Consider the following 16,633-nt stretch of genomic DNA (forward strand, 5'->3'; position numbering starts at 1 on the left):
TTAAAAAATGCTAGGAAGGAGGGGGAAAAAAAAATATAACAGCAAATGCAAAAGGATAATTCTCCAAATAGAAGACAAAGTCTGTTCCAGTTATTTTTGTAAAGGGTTGATTGCAATTTGCATCCTGCTCAACCAGCATCTGCCATCAGCAGTGCTCAGTAGTCCTTTCTTTTTTTTTTTACTTTGTATTTTGCCTGTGAATGTTGCTTGATGACATTTCCTTCCCAAATCATTGCGAAGTGATCGTCTACCCTTCTCCTTAAACCTGAACATACCTTGCTACAAGGTACAGGCAATTTGCAGTTTATATTCCAACCATCACACAGTTATAGCCCCAGGCTGCTTTACATGGGTGACATGTTGACCTCTTAGAGTGTGCTTACATAGAATATTATTGGTAAATTGTATTCCCCAGGGAATACATTTGAAATGTGGGAATTCCGCGATGCAGAATAGCATCTTGTATTATCCTCTGTACTGAAAGACAGCAGATGGGGAGTAAGAAGGAAAAATAAATCTCTCCAAATCATACACTTTCCTTCTCCACATTGCACACCAAGTTCACAGAGACACATCTGGAGTTAGCAGAGAACAAAGCACTCTTGTAGGACAACCTGCCAAAAATACCCCAGAATCCTTCATGAAGAGGACATCATTACATGGGAAATGCAGCAAGTCACCCATACAACCAAATAAAAATACTGTTTGACTGAAAGTGATGTTTGCATTTTCCATTCAATGTTGGTGAGCAGAATCAACCCCACAGTGACTTAAATTGCCAGGAAACTTGTCTCTTTGCAGGGCAGACAGGGACAGAAAATAGATCTGTTGTTCCTGTACAGTTTTGTTTTGTATTTTTTTAAGTCTTCGTGCTTTCGTAATCAGATACAGATGTTGTTTGTTTACCCATTTGCCTCTTAGTCTTGCTCAATGTATTTTGATGACTGACAAAAGGAAGTTCATATTTTATCAGTTGTTAACCAAAGCGAACCTGTAGTTTCTTTCCCTACAACCCCCTGCATGAGGTCTCATGTCCAGAAAGCTCCTTTGTCCACTGCCACTTACTCAAAGACTAAAGAATTCTAGTTAGAAAATAACAGTGAGAACCTCCAGATTCCTCTTGAGAATATTACTGGAAATTGATACTGCCTTGAAATTGCTGGCAAGAAAAGAAAACCACCCATCAGCAGGTGCTAGATCAGTGCCTAATCTGTAAAATAAAAGGCTACCTTCCAGCCATTTCCAACACTGGCTGCTAAATTAGAGAAATTGAGTTGGATTTAGGCAAATACTGCTCACAAGTGGTTATCCAAAGAGCCTAGTTGTGGAGAGACTGCTGCACTTGATTAAAAGGCAGTGAGCAAAAGTTCTGATAACCAGAACACAGTGCAGAACTAATTGCGATCATTTCCAGTCAGGTAATAACTTAACTGTTTTTATTTATTTTAAATGGTAGCTGAAAATGTGAACAAACCTGATATCCCACCCATTTAAATGAAGTCTGCCGGTGGGCAAACATTGCTTTATTCAGAAGAAAGAGCAGGAGATAAAAAAAGCAATAAACAGTATTAGAAAGAATGACTGGTGGTATGACAGCAGGGATTTTGCTAATGTAAGCAGCATATTATGTCAACAGAAGATAGCAGAATTCAGTGTGCTAGCCTGCAGTTCAGCTAACTACAAGCATTTGTAGTTGCAAAGTCAATTTTACTATGGCGAGTAAGCTACTAAGCTTCAGGGAGCTGGGTTTTAGAATGCTAAGTAGTAAAGCAAAGAGTTTATGGACAGGAAGACTCAAAAGGACAGAACAAATGGCAGGTTGATTGGAAAAGAAACTAAGGTATAAATTTTCCACTGCATTAATGGGACACTCATGTCTAATTCTGCACACACTGAACTGGTATAGTTGGAGAAAGAAATAGTATTTGTAATTAGGTTTTCCCAGTGGAAATTAAAAAAAACATACTGAAGTAAAACAAAAGCAAAAAAAAGGCAAAGAGAATGTTTTTAAAGTGCCCTCATGGCACAGAAGCAGTGTTGATCCAAAAGGACAGAAGACAAAGGTACAGGATCCTTGGTTTAAATAAAGAAAATTTGTTGTCCCAAAGAGTCACGTCTGCGGGAAATCTTGGTACACAAAACAAGTGTAGAAGCTGCTCCAAGAGGTGTTCTAGAAGATTTTATTTTAAAATGCATTTCAGTTCAATTATGCACCAAAAGTATATACCGCTTGTCAACTCTTGTTTCAACTCAGCTGCAAAAAGGAGTGGTAAAGAAATTATTGCAGAAGAACTGGCATTCTGCCTTGAGCAATGGCTTATATCTGATAGGGCACAGACATGGATAGCAACTGGAATAATTACTATTTAACACAGCTAACCTGCTCTTCCTTGCTGTTCTGGCCACAGCTCAGGGAAGCACAGGAATGCCTTAAGTCTCGCAGGTTTCCAATTCAAGTCCTAATTCAGACACAGTTGTGTATCAGGGGTAGAGATGTGCTTGACTGGCAAGTGAGGATTTTTGATCTCCTAGGAATTACATGTGCATCTGATACCACTATTCACAGCATATCTGATCTTGCTCCATTTTGCATAGATGAAAGCCTGAGCTTCAGTTTCCACACGCTCCTGGGGGCCTCTCCAAGCCAGCCCACATACCCTCCGTGCTTTATAAGAGTGCTCAGGCACAAGTAGTTAGGAGTGAACAAGGAGTGAATGTGCCAGTTGGTGTTCCCTTTAGTGTCAGTCACTATTATATGTGACTTTAACTAGTGTTAGCAGCTTAATATGGTTGAGATTAATGAGCCATTCAGTGAGATCCAGCTTTCCAGTTTGTTGGGTTGATGAATTAATCAACACTACTTAAAGCTCATTGTTTGCGTTGGAATGCTGCCGGCTCCCGGTACAGGATGGGGAGAGCTGTCTGCACCGTGTGCTATGGCCTTTCATTGTATCGCACGAATAGGTAGATACATGGGAATTACTGATATACACCAGTTCATAGCTGTCAAACACAACAAAATAATCCTTGCTCATCAAACTAGCTTTCTTTGTAGAAAACTACTGAAATTGCTCCATAAGTTTCAAATTCAGTATAGTACTCTTTCAGGAGGTTCTTTTCCTTTATTTTCCCTGTCTACACTCTCCCTTTATTAAGTCCATCCCTTTCTCCTGTCTTCCTAGTCTTCACATAGAGATTTTTTGTTTGTCTTAGTAGAACTTCTATTAGGAAGTTTTTTCTATAGTTCTTATCCATCGCTTTCTGTTGTTGTAGAGCGACAGCACTCAACATTTGGAGCATCGGTGGTCTGGCTGCTCCCTGGGAGCCAGGAGCCCACAGGGATAACGCAACCCCGCAGTATCCAGGTAGGACAGACCCAGGGATAAGGACAGCCCCTCAACCAACAGACTAGGTAATCAGGTAAGTTTGTGGCGATGAGACAGGTCTGCGATAAAGCTAGGAAGTGAGTTTAACAAGTCAAGATCAACAGGTCCGTTGCCTCACATAGTTATGGCTGTGACTGAGCTGGGAATTCATAATCTCACATGCTAGAGCTCCTGTGCTTAAGCTGAGTTTAAATAGAATCATAGAATCACTTGGGTTGGAAAAGACCCTTAAGATCATCAGGTCCTACTGTTAGCTCGGCACTGCCTAGTCCACCACTAACCGATGTCCCTCAGCACCATGCCGTGGGGCTCCTGAGCCCATGGGTGGAGGATGTGGGAGGAGCCTCCAGGTGAAGCTGGGCAGGGCCGTTAAGGCCTAAAGTGTCTCAGCACAGGGAATAATGTCTCTCTTTTTTCTCTGCATGGCTTAGGAGAAAAGTACAGTAAATGTATTACTTAATTCAGATGAAAATTTAAATGCTACTTTACATTAATGTACACTAACATTCTAAAAAAAACCCTACCTTTCTAATTTGGGAATATTGTGTTTGCTGGTTTGATGATTGCTCAGGGGTAGCCAGTGAAAAATGCTATTTTCTGTGGGAGATGAAGGAGGATACAGGTAACAGTTCTAATGAAAGTTCTATCAGAGAATCAGCTAAAGGAAAAAGGATATTTTAAAAACTTGTGTCTGGAACTGGTGCTTAAATTATAATGTCCCTTAAGGACTGTAAACTGTGGAGGGATGTGAGCTATTTTTTATTTTATAGTACATTGTTCAAGTTGCCACAAGATGAACTTTAATTGAACTGCTAGTGTGTCTGGAGTATTTTAAGTTTTAGAGATACTGCAATATATACTGAACTTTGTATGGGGTCAGAGATAATAGAATGGATGCTGCCTGGGGCAAGGCTGTTTCTCATGGCATGAAACAATCATTGTTATGGTTCCTATTTTTGAGTATGATTTTCTCCTCTTCCATAAAAGGTTCTTATGAACAAATTCAGCCTATGAACACACTGATGAAATACAGAGTTACAGAGGGCAGGATTTGATGAAGTGCCCTGTGTTCTGTGAGAGCAGGGTGGATGTATGTTAACTGGCAGCAGGCATGGCAATGGCATAGGCAGGTGTAAAATACTAAAGGTCTGAGGTTATTATTCCCATGCCTCTGTGACCCAATGGTGCTTTAGTGTTTTTGTGGGTTTTTTTGTTTGCTTATCAGTTTCATACCATCTGGGGATCATAAGATACATGTATGAAACAACCAGCCCTAGAAGAAACAATGTATCTGTCATGTAAGAACAGTTTTTACTTCATCCAGACCAAAGGCATTTCTCATTCATATAAGCAGCAAAGAGAAAGCAAGATGCTACTTCTGAGACATTGATCTGACTAAATGTAGCAATCTCTGTGGAAGGAATCACCCAGGATCCCTTTATAGTCAGTGGAACCCTAGTCTAAGTAGTCTTACAGACTCTAGGAGCCAATTCTTGTCATCCTGATTCGTATCTACAATAGCTCTGATGACAGCCTGCCTTGAAAAAGACCATTTTTTCCTTGCAAAGAAAGCTTCCTTGACTAGCTGGTATAGAAACATTAATATTGTAAAATTAAGTGAGACAAATCTTAGTCTGGCTGAGAGAATCTCTTAATGAATTTCTTTCAGTAAATGAAAGAGGTCAGTTGTGGCTTGACCTAATGGCACAACTGGTGGCAAGTCAAGCTGTGCTCGTGGTAGAAATCAGTATGGGCTGCTGAAGCAATAATTAGATCAGTACTAAAAAAGATAAATCTTTTGCTGCTAAAAAGGGAAGTTGCATCAATTGCATGGGAAGAATTTTCAGGTGGGAGTTAAAAAAAACTAAGGGAGCATTTGTCTTACAGCAGTTCTTTCCTGAAATGGTAAAAGCCATGGCTGTATTAGTCATAAGCAACTGCAGGAGATGCTGCACCTGAACTCTGAAGATTTTTCTGTGGTGATAAGATATAAGAAATTTTAATCTTCTTAAATATGCTATAGAACAAAAGCTCCTGGTCTACTAGAGGATTTACAAATCTATTCAATAAATACTTTAAAATATTTACACTGTGTTCTCAACTGCAATGTTAAATGTTTTTGTTATTTATCAAAGATTTTATTGTCAAATATTTCCCTCTTCAGATCATTTGTATAACAGTTCTGTAAGCAGAGTAGTTTTAACTAAAAGTGATGATTATGACATTACATTCACCGCAGTGAACATATCTGATTCTAGAAAAAACCTGTTGCTACTCATCTTAACTGGGAAAGGACAGTTTGCTGTGCTTCACTATCCAAAGAGATGCTTGAAATTAATGTAGAGCATGAAGATATCATTAGAGGGATCATGTTCACACAGTAGTAGCAATGTAAGGCCCAACCCCCTGTGGCATTAATTATAAACAGAATACATGAAGACAGTTACATGCAGAACTGAAGAAGGGGACATGATGTCAAGGGAAATATATTTTGTTGAACAAACCTTCCTTACACTTGGTAGTATTTTTCCTTTGGCATTGCTAAGCCTCAGCACACTGAGAAGTCAATAAACAAAAATGATCCTCCCCCACAGACTCTCCAGCTGCCCACGGAAATCCTCCCTCATTTTCAAAAGAAGACTCTGCATACCACTCCAAGGATGCTGTTGCATGTCAAAATGATGAATCTAGAACAAATGTATGGGAAAGTATCCTAACTTGGGTGAGCGCTGTCAAACAGTAGGACACAGATAAATCAGCTGCCAAATCCAGCAACATTTCTTGCTGGAGGGCAATTACACACACTTTCAAGCAATGGAAGTCGCTTCTGAGAGATCCTCGCATTGGTCTTTTTACACTGTACCAGCAAATACTTCTGCCTGCTCTGTTCCCCCTATCTGAGAGTTTCGTAAAATGTGGAATTTTTAAAACCATATATGCATTTATGTGCATATGCATAATCTGTGTTTTACACGCATGCCCAGATGCTGTTTCATATCTCCACACACGGGTCTAGCCAGGAGCTGTTCTTTCTGCCACTACTGCTGTAGCTGGAAGCTCTAAATTAGCGTTGAGCCGGAATGGGCTATTACTGCTTCTGGCAGCAAGAATGAGACAGATCTTGAGAGCTCAAGGCACAACCACCATTCTGGTTAGATACATGGTATGTTAGTTAGTGCAAAAATCACTGCAAATTATGGGAGATAAAGAAAGATTCCTCTTGCCTCTTATTTTCTCAGTATGTCTTCTGTTTGACACAGCAGTTCGTGTTGTGTGATGATGGGAAGATACGGTCCTTGCTTGTTTTCTGTCTTTTTTATTTACTCAGCCAAAAGCTCAGGACATCCTCCTAAGGGCACTTGCTGTATATGGGCTATTCTCTTGGAATGCCCTGCATGTCCAGGTGAGGCTCACAGTGATACCCCAAGTTGCTGCCTGTCTCTGGACTCCTTTGGATTGTATTTACCTTGTTGGTTCGTTGCAGAACCACTGTGATATATAACGCTCTGCAATAATATGACCTGTACATTCTGATGTGAGAATGTACACATTCAAACAGAGAAAAAAACTTCTGTTTTCCTTTACTTCAAATATTTGAGTAAGTCACCATGGTTTTGAAGTGGACATAAAGCCCAAATTCTCAGTCTATCTTGGAACCACTTCTGTAAAGGATTCTATGTGAATAAATCCCTGTATCTACATGGAGGGGTGGATGCAACCCCACTCTGACTGTAAGGGTGTAGCATCCTGGGCTATTTATCTCAATCCAAGGAGGGATATTAGCACATTTCTGCCCTTTAGCCTCTGTCTTCTACTTCCCCTCACAGTGTTAAAACCACCTAAAATCCTACAGCTTCTCTCGCATATCAAAGGGAAGCCACAGCAACACTATAATCACTGGTTACCCTAGAGAAGGGAAGGGACTTCAGCAGGAGGTGACCCCTCAGCATCCCTTGTCTCAGGCCCAGCTTACCTGAGCAAACTGCAATACAGGGGCTCTGAGCTACTCACACGAAGAATGGTGTAGACATTAGTTATTCTATTCACATCACTATTTAATTCAGAGGTTATTTTAGTTATTTAGAAAATAAACTGACAGAATATTATTAGAATGCAGTTTTGTTTAAAGGACTGAAAGCTTTTAATATTTTTCCCACGGCTGAGAGACAAACTTATTTATAAAGCAAAATTTTCCAGTCAGAAAACATGTGCGTATATACATGCAGATGCACACGCGCCTGCACACATTCATATGTATTTATACATACATATGCATACGAATTCAGGGAAACATTTGATAGAAGCATCAAAAATGGATTTGATTATGCAAAATTCTGAACATCCGCTAAAATTATTGAGTGTCTGTAACTTCCGTTGCCTTCAAGAATGGAATGAAGATACTCAGCAGCTGCCTGTAGGATGCAGCCCACTGCCACTACTGCAGAAAGCTCTAAGAAATGCGCCAGTATAGAGATCTCACGGTTTCTGCTTAAAGTGGTGAGAAAATCAATTGTAGACCAAAAGGGCTAGAGGCAAAAAGATAAGATGAAATGTGACTGACAGAGAGATGGCATCCTGTAATGCTCAGTCAAGTGAAAAGGCAAAAGAACACAGGAATAGTAAAACCTATCCATTTTTGTTTTAATTGGGAGGGGACTTAACAGGCAGTTTTGGTGCTCAAGGCAGCCCCTGCTAGGCAAAGCCTGTAAATGTTAACTCTCTTCTATTCTGAAGCAAAACATGCAAAACATATATAGGGCTCTTTATATCTAACACTATGCCATAGAAGAATTGGACTGTGATTTCCTGTGATGTTAGGATGAAATGAGGTTGTCAAATCAAGTTAAAATGAAACAGCAGGGAAATATTTTTCTGTTTTTAGTTTTTTAAGTCAATGTCGTGTGTCTTTGCTGCTTGCTGCACTTTGCCCTGCATTGCCGTGCTGTTTATGGTCTTTAGTATTACAAACTACCTCTAAAAGTGTGAAAGGCAAGGCTTTTTCCCCCTCAATCTACTTCATGCTCTGAAAAGGAATTAAAAGTCCCAGAAAGGAGCAGGAACTGAAGATACTGGCATTATAATCTCAACTGTACAGCTTGCCTTCCTTCTCCACAGATTCAGTTTACCCATCCGTGAAACACATTGTTTGCGGCATCCCCTAAGGGCCTGTAAGAGATTGGAGGATTTAATGCACACTAATGTATTTGGCTGAAATAACTCCATAATTATAAACTATTGTTACTGCAAAATTGAAGCATTTGAAAATCCTCGTTTTTGTAGCTTTTTTCCTTCTTTAGTACTTTGAGCAGTCAGAAGTGACTGAGGAAAAGGAGCAAGTGATAAGACCTAAACAGTATTAGAAGATGTTAAGCTGAAGAAGAAAACAAATGTTGATCCACCCTCCATGGTAGGAAATCTTGTCTTCTGAAGGCACTGTAATCCCACCTACTCTGACCACTGACAACTGCAGTAAAAATATTTGGGTGCTTCTATTTTTTCCTGTTCTTTTGGCTTTTTGATCCCATTTGTTTGTGGCGATCTCAGAGGTAACAAGTGGAGAAGACAACCTGTCATTCATGTCCGAAAGCAATGAAACTGGGTCCTTAGTAAAGTATGTTCTTTTAAGGGATCGCCTGCTCTTTATGATTCCCAAGGCTTTGAGGCAGCTTCACTCCCATGCAGGTGAGACTGCTGCTGGGAAGGCCAGAAAAATGGAGAAAAGAATTAGAAAAGCTTAAGCATTACAAATGCAAGATGGAGAGAGCTGGAAGCAAAGCCAGAACAGCTTAGAACGCCAGCAGCAGAAGTGAAAGCTTTGAATGTAAATCCTGTTAACTTTTACAGCAGAAGCAGTGACCCTTTACATAGGAGTTAGCAAAGGAAATGCTTCCTAGGGGCTGATTTCTACAGAAATCTTCCTGTGTGTAGATTAATTTAATATTGTGAGAAACACCTGATGAGGTGTCACAGAAAGAGTAGAGTACACCTCACTCAAAAGAGGAAAGCGGCAGTATGCTTCATTGAGGTAACAGTGGTTTCACCAGGTTCAACAAGTTTTATGACAAGGTTCACCTTAGTAATTACTAGATGGAGGAAATATACAGAGGAAAATTGGGTTAGCATCGAGTTAGGATGTTTCACACAGAGAACAGAGATTCGAAGAGTAAGGAAAACCCCCCCATTGAGTCATGAGGTTCAGAAGGGACCCACTTGCTTTCTCAACTCCTTCTGGAGCCTAGGTCTGGCTAGGTCCAATCTTAATCCTAGACCTGGTCAACATTTCATGTCTAAGGGTAAAGAAGAAGTACATAGAGTAAGGAATATCCTCCTGCTGAGTCATGAGATTTAGAACAGACCCCCTTGCTTTCTAAACTCCTCAGAGAGGAGTCTAGGTACAGCTGGATCCAGACTTAGTCCCAGACTTGGTTAACAGTTTATGTCTAATGGCAGAGATGTGGGTAGTAAGGGTAAAGAATACAGAGGTTGTAATAATTAATATCGGGTAGCCACATGGAGGGCTAATGTTTCATTATCAGTCACTTCAGCATGCAATCAACGTTACCAAGGCAAAACGGGAGTTACCAGTGGTGCTCGCTCTGCTGCTCTGTGGGTAAGCTGGAGTTCATGGCAAAGGCCTTCGCCTGCTCCAGAGCCTGTAGCAAATCTCCACCAGTCTGGTCAAGGGCGTAGAGTGCCCAGTAACCAGTTTTTACATCAATAAGTAAGGATAAGTGAAGTTGAAATGTGGAAGGAAAGGAGATAATAGAGGTGTAGCAAGATGCCCTTAGAAACTTTATAGTGGCATTTTTTTCCAGTAGAGCAATTATCAGCATCAGGCTCTGATTCAGACTCTGGCCAGCCCTTGGATTGTGCCCACCTAATTTTTTTTTGTGCCACCTCAGCTGGATTGGGTAGATGTTACTGTTTGTTCTGAACAGTTCTTATCTAAGATGTCTGTATGAATGGAGTTATGCAAATATAAGTTATTATTCTCCAAACGTTTGTCCTTACAGCAGTAAGGAGAAAGCCACAGTTGGGGTGCAGTTTAATGAGATGTTAATAGAGCAGTGGGTAGAATGCAAGTATAAGTGCAGCGGGGGTTGTGCTGAGTTCAGTTGTCAAAAGAACTGTGAAAATGCGGAGCTCTCTGAACTGAACCAAAAGTTGAAAGAAAAATTTTTGTTCAGTGGTGAAGGTGTCACTAAATAGCCACGTTTTGAAATCGATGCTTGCTGTGGAGGACAGGCTCCTGTTCTCTGTTCTGCGATGACGGGATTTCATAGTCACACAGAAAAGGGATGGGGTGAACAAAGTCGTGGTGTGGCTATGAAAGAACAGACTGGGGTAGGAGAGTAAATTAGACTATTATACCACTTTTTAAAGGACCAGCCTGTCACTTCATTTAATGCAGAATGAACTGATAAGCACAGCAGTTTGAAAGAATCCAAGAGTTACCCTAGTAAAAAATACAGGTCTTGATTGCCAAGCTTGCTTCTATACAACTGCTGTTTTGTTTGGACCTCAAGCTTTGCGAGCTTCATCAATCCATGAGCAAACTGGGGAACTGTGCACAGGCACAGTCATGTCGATACAGTTCACCTACCACTTCCATAGCCCTGCCCACTCATAGTGGAAGTTGCAGTGGGGAACTCTGACTGGATACAAAAAGCAAGACATAGTTTTATCTTTGAGAGCTGTTAGGCATGTACGGGGGACTTTGGTGACGCTAGCACTGCTGTCATGTCTGGGACCAGTGCTGCTTTGTCTGCTGCAGTCTGACAGCATAGCACCAGTATTCTCGTAGCTTCCAAAGGGCTCAGAGCAGCCTGGGCAAGGATCTGTGTTTGGTTTGCTTGCCAGAGGTAGAAAACTTAATGAGTTGAGTGCTCTTCCCAGCCAAGAACCCAGACCAAGTTTGTGGGTGCACAGTCCCATATAGACTTCTGTATATGGAGGTCTTTTAAGCTTTTTTTTTTTTTTTTTTTTAGAGAGATTATGACTGCAACCATGAAGCATCATAATTTTGAAATAACTATAGGAAAGGATATTGACCCAAAGAAAGGAATGGATGTGGGGTAACAAACCCAGTCTAGACAATGAGACAATACTTGTAATAAAAAGGGAACTGTTCTAACCTCTTTTGTCATGCGGTACAACTAGCTAGGATGCAGCTTGGGGTCTGGCCTGAATGACACCTGTACCCCTGAATCCTTTGCCTGCAGCAAGGTCACAAGTGCCACAGTGTCCCTGCCCCAAGAGATACAGTGCTTGCCTTGCCATCTGTTTCCATGGCCCACCAAATACATTGCCAGAGAGGTCTCACCTGAAGAGAGTGGTGTGGATATGCCAGCATTTAATTGTGCTTTCTGCAGAGCAAAGCTCGGTGAGCTCATGGTGGAGAAGGTGACAGACACCATGAGGTTACCCATCCTGGCTGGCTGACTTGTTCCCCTCCAGGAGAAATGTCTGTAGTGGTGGGTCCACATGCAGCACACGCAGCTGTAGCCTCAGCAAGGACAAATATCTGAAAGAGAAAACAAACACAAAATAAAGCTGGATAAAATTGCAACTGACACCACATGAAGCTAATCACCCTCTGCAGCTGTTATGGCTTGGAAGGCAACCAAATAAAAGGCTTTTGAGAGGTTTTACTTTAGGCATTTTCCTCCTCTAACACTAACTGGCTTCTGAAAGGAGACCCCACTTTCTGTCACTCACAAGGAAAAAAAAAATAGGTCTGTGAGTGTATGTGCAAAGCAGGTATCTAGTTTACATGCAAAATCAATCTAATTGCAAATGCAAATTGAATCATTACTCCTGAAATTAGCTGAATTTAGTCATACATATACATACATAAATATGTGTGATTTTGGCAAAATCTATACAGTGCCTAGTCTGATCTTTTGAATACATCAAGAGACCCCTTGTCCTGACTAACCCTTCGCTCTGTGAACAGTAGCCCATGGCAGACCTATATGCATATACACACCAATACACACTCTAAGTATCCATATGTGCTTTACTACCTAGAGTCAGACCAAAGATTCCTCTAATCCAGTGGATATTTAAGGCAGATGCCTGAAATCATTTTGGTGTGTCTTGAACTAAGAGTTGTATGAACCCAGCTTGTTCAATGATCAGCAACTTTTCTCTATGAATTTGGCTGGTCCATTTGGATCCATAAGGAGTCCTGCCCAAGTTGCTCAGCCTTCCGCAGCAGCAGGTGCCAGGGCAGTCAGGTGTTATAGGAAATGGTTCTTTGGGTTCTCTGAGCAGAGCACCTGCTTTTTTGTCCCTTTTGCCTCTTCTCAGTCTTCTGACAGTTACGCAGCAACATCATGCAATCTGTAAAGCCATCCTACCTATTCCAGCTGGATAGATTTTACTAATGACTGTTCTATGAACACTCCAGTGTGAGATAATTCCTTAAACAAGGAATTTCCCTACAAGCCTTGTAGGGAAATACATGAGACTGATAGCGTCAGGAAGTGCCTCTATATTGAACAACAATGAACAATGTGTTTTCTGTATTGGCTACTTTCACACTTAACCATTAGCCGTAGCAGGAGTTAGTCACTAGCTGCAACCAAGTGAAAAGACCCATGGTCCATCAAACAGAAAAAGCAGCTCTCCTGCTCTCCCCCAGTCAGCGGAATCAGTTTGGGAATAAGCTGTGTTCTCCCAAGGATCCACACAGACCTCTTTTTCAACTTTGTTACTAGGAAGTGTTTATTCTCTTTCTAAAATGACTCTTCAAACACATTGTGCAGAGGTACAGTCAACCAGAAAGCTTCACAGCAACTCCGATTCCATGTGATAGATCTCCTGAGGGAGTAGAGTTCTTGTCAAAAGATCCAGCCATAAAACAGAGTAATGCATAGTGGGGATGCCTTTTGATAGGGTCAGGTAAAAGTTTAATATGTATGTTTTATACTACTGTGGTTTTCTTTTTTTCTCTTTAAAATGGATTGTGCTCAGAAAATTTCTTAGGGTGCAAGCAACAGCCCAAGGTTTTTCCTCTACTGCATCACATTGTCTTCACAGTCAAGATGCTTTGCAGCACTACAAATCTTGCCCTCATTTCCCTAAGACTTCTTGATGTCCTAGCTCAAAGTCAGAAACATCTATCATGATAAAGTGACACCTGCTGCCTGGCTGTCCCAGGAAACACCCACATGCTTGCAGATGCTGCCCCACACTTTGTCCAGTTGGCATCACTCCACCCACAGAACCTTCTAGAATCATAGAATGTTCTGAGTTGGAAGGGACCCAAAAGGATCATCAAGTCCAGATCCTGTCCCTGCATATGACAACCCCAAAATTCACACCATGTGTCTGAGGACATTGTCCAATTGTTTCTTGAAAGGCAAGGATGGGCATTTAACAGGTGTTGACAAAGAGGGAAAGAAAGAACAGAGAGAACATCCTTCACAAAGCACTGATTCCTCATGGGCTCATTGTCATATTACACCCACATGATATGTGCAGTTTAGCATGGATGTGCCCACATTACTGCAGTCAAAAGCCTTGGAGAGTCCATGTAAAAACTTTCTTCTAGTGCTCATGGACCTATTGCTGTGCAACATTGTGGCTCATCAGAGTAAGGCTGGATGGACTAGACGTATGGATGAACTATTTTGTTTTGAGGGTTGAGGCTGTGGGTTTGACTGAGGCACAGCTGCAGCCCAGGAGATGAGCAGGTGGAGGAGGACAGGCCCTGCCATCAACTCTGACACCATTCCCGCAGTCCCATGCTCAGCAAATCCACTGGCGCTCTGCAAGGTACAGACACCAGCCTGCACGGAACCATTCCCAGGAAAAAACCTGGTAGTATCCATCAGTTCTTTAAAATTCCCACAGCCTCCTTGGAGCTCTTGCATTACCAGTTGAGCATTCCACTAGGTATTTAACATGCAAAAGTGAGAGAAAGAGTCTATTTGCTACAAAGAAACATGGAGAGTCTATTTGCTGCCAAGCATATTTATTGATTGACAAATATATAAATTGACAATCAAAATTTAATCTGTCTAGAGGAGCACAAACGCACATTTTCAATGCATGAGAAACACTAGTGTAAATCAAATTTAAACCTGAACCCTGCTATTACTTGAAAATAACTGTCCAATATCTATTTGATCTACAGTCAAGAATCAGAAGGAAAATAAATATGCCTCTGAGAAATAAGGACATTCCTAATTATTTTCTTGTAAGAAGTGTATTTTATTGCTGTGCAACTAACTTGCTCGATAAAACAAAGAAATGCAATAATGCAGAGCTCATTTATTTATTTATTTTGGACTTACAAGTAGTATTTTGCAAAAATTCTGGTAGGCTTTCATTTTTCATTTTTACCTGCATAGTCTCTTGAGCTAAATACTTATTAGTATGAAAAACTGTCCAGAAAACATTAAACAATGCTTCTGAATACAAATCGTTTCATGAATATGTAAATCATGCCTCAATGTGACACTTGGCTTGTCTGAGAAACACTGATAGACTGAAAAAAACCTAAACTCCATCAAGGATGAGGACAATTTAATTTAATACTTTCCTAGTATCGAAGACAAAACTCTGAATTTTAATGGCTGTATAATAGATTTCATTTAATAGTTAAACCAAAATATCCATAATTTGCCATAAACATGGTCAAGGGTGAATAGTTGGAAAAAAAAAATATCAAAATCAAGGCGAGGAGCAGATCTAAATGAGGTTGGACATTAATTTCCAACAGTAACAAATAAACCAGCTTTGCCTTTATTGTCCCACCATGGTCTCTGATGCTGAATCACACCCAGTGGTTGCCGAGTGGTTCTGTGTGAGACTGCCCACGTCAGAGCTCTGCTCTCCCAAACCACTTCCCCTGAGCCCATCCAAAACTCCAGGGCACCTCCACTGCCCTTGTGAAGAGAGAATCCACCAAATTGGTCCTGCACACGGGTCCACAAGATACGAGAAGCAGCTTCAATCTAAAAGTTGTGCAATTGCATTCACACAGCACAGGGCTGGAGCTAATAAGCCCAATGCTTGGCAAGTGTAATGAGCTTGGATCCACGCCATGCTAACAGCAGTGACTCCGATCCCAGTTATATCAGAGAACGTTTGCATCTGCCTCAAAGGCCATTTAAATGTGTCTGTGTTGTCAAGCTCTGCCTTAGGTAGTTCAGGGAAGACCTGTTCTTGTAACTGCTTTGGTTTCTGAAGTTTATTCAATGCCAGAGCTTGTACAAGTTTGTAATGAGCACTCAGCCCACTCCCCCCGCTTTTCTTACCTACCTACCTCTGCTAATTATATTAAAGCAATTACAAAGCGTAGGGTAGCAGTAAGGTTGTCATCACACATACAAAATCATGAAATGCCACAGTCTGAGGAAGGAGGAAACTATCACACCAGGTAAGGCTGCAACCAGGCATCTAGATTAGGATTATCAGTTTGGTCTGTTTGTTTGGAAGTGATGCAGAGAACGGATTTGTTTTCCTGACCATGGGCGCTGCTTCAGACAGAATGAGCGTATTCTCCCAGGACAAACTACTAGCAACACAGGTGTAGTCGGTAGTTAGCCCAGTGGATCATAGCCTGTGAGGCAAACTGACTTTAGGAAAAAGAAACTAATTGAACTACACTTTTAATTATTTTTCAGGAATTAATGGACCAGAGCCAAGTGTAGTATACAGATCTCCTCCCAGCTCAGCTTCTTCTCTCACTTATATATGCTTTATTTCCCAATATGCTCCCACTGGAAGTGATTTTCAGGGTTTTCACATCCATGGAATCACTTTGAAAGTATCAAAAATGACATTTTCCTTGTCAAGCCTGGATGAACTCTGAGCCAGATTCGTAATTTGGTCTTGGTGGATTATTTTTGTGCTCCAAGGCATTTGTATCTTTCTCAGTTTGCCACTAGCTATGTAATTCTCTAATTCTTTTCGTTTCATCTCGGGAGCCACTACAGAGACACAGTAAGATACAGATATATTTGCAAGAATTGTCAGGAAAAAAGAGCAGTTAAGCAGTGAAATGTCCTTCATAGTTCCAAAAGACAGCTGAAAGCTACTCTGCATAGAAGAATGTTCACACAGAAGGTATATATTTGAACCAGGTCATACTCATACCTAACATAAGTTACAGCAAATTTAGACTACTTTTACCCACAGAATCACAGAATCACAGAATCGACTGGGTTGGAAAAGACCTCAGAGATCATCGAGTCCAACCCTTGGTCCAACTCTAGTCCGTTTACTAGATCATG

At 41.0% G+C, this 16,633-nt stretch overlaps 1 protein-coding gene and 1 long non-coding RNA gene across 3 annotated transcripts in view; one reads left to right on the top strand and one right to left on the bottom strand.

Moving 5' to 3' along the window:
• The window catches only part of SLC6A1 (solute carrier family 6 member 1), a 111,504-nt gene that overhangs the window by 90,393 nt on the left and 4,478 nt on the right, over positions 1–16,633 (bottom strand). The window contains exon 2 of the mRNA XM_065074975.1: positions 11,710–11,910. The gene's annotated coding sequence lies outside the window, so the exon portion shown is untranslated. The remainder of the gene's footprint in view (positions 1–11,709; positions 11,911–16,633) is intronic.
• Positions 1–16,633, top strand: part of LOC110363558 (uncharacterized) — a 110,844-nt gene that overhangs the window by 30,130 nt on the left and 64,081 nt on the right. For both annotated transcript variants that reach the window (XR_002421740.2, XR_002421739.2), the window contains exon 2: positions 3,274–3,420. This is a non-coding gene — a long non-coding RNA (uncharacterized LOC110363558). The remainder of the gene's footprint in view (positions 1–3,273; positions 3,421–16,633) is intronic.

Source organism: Columba livia, chromosome 10, assembly GCF_036013475.1.
Source record: "Columba livia isolate bColLiv1 breed racing homer chromosome 10, bColLiv1.pat.W.v2, whole genome shotgun sequence".
In the NCBI taxonomy this organism is placed as follows: domain Eukaryota; kingdom Metazoa; phylum Chordata; class Aves; order Columbiformes; family Columbidae; genus Columba; species Columba livia.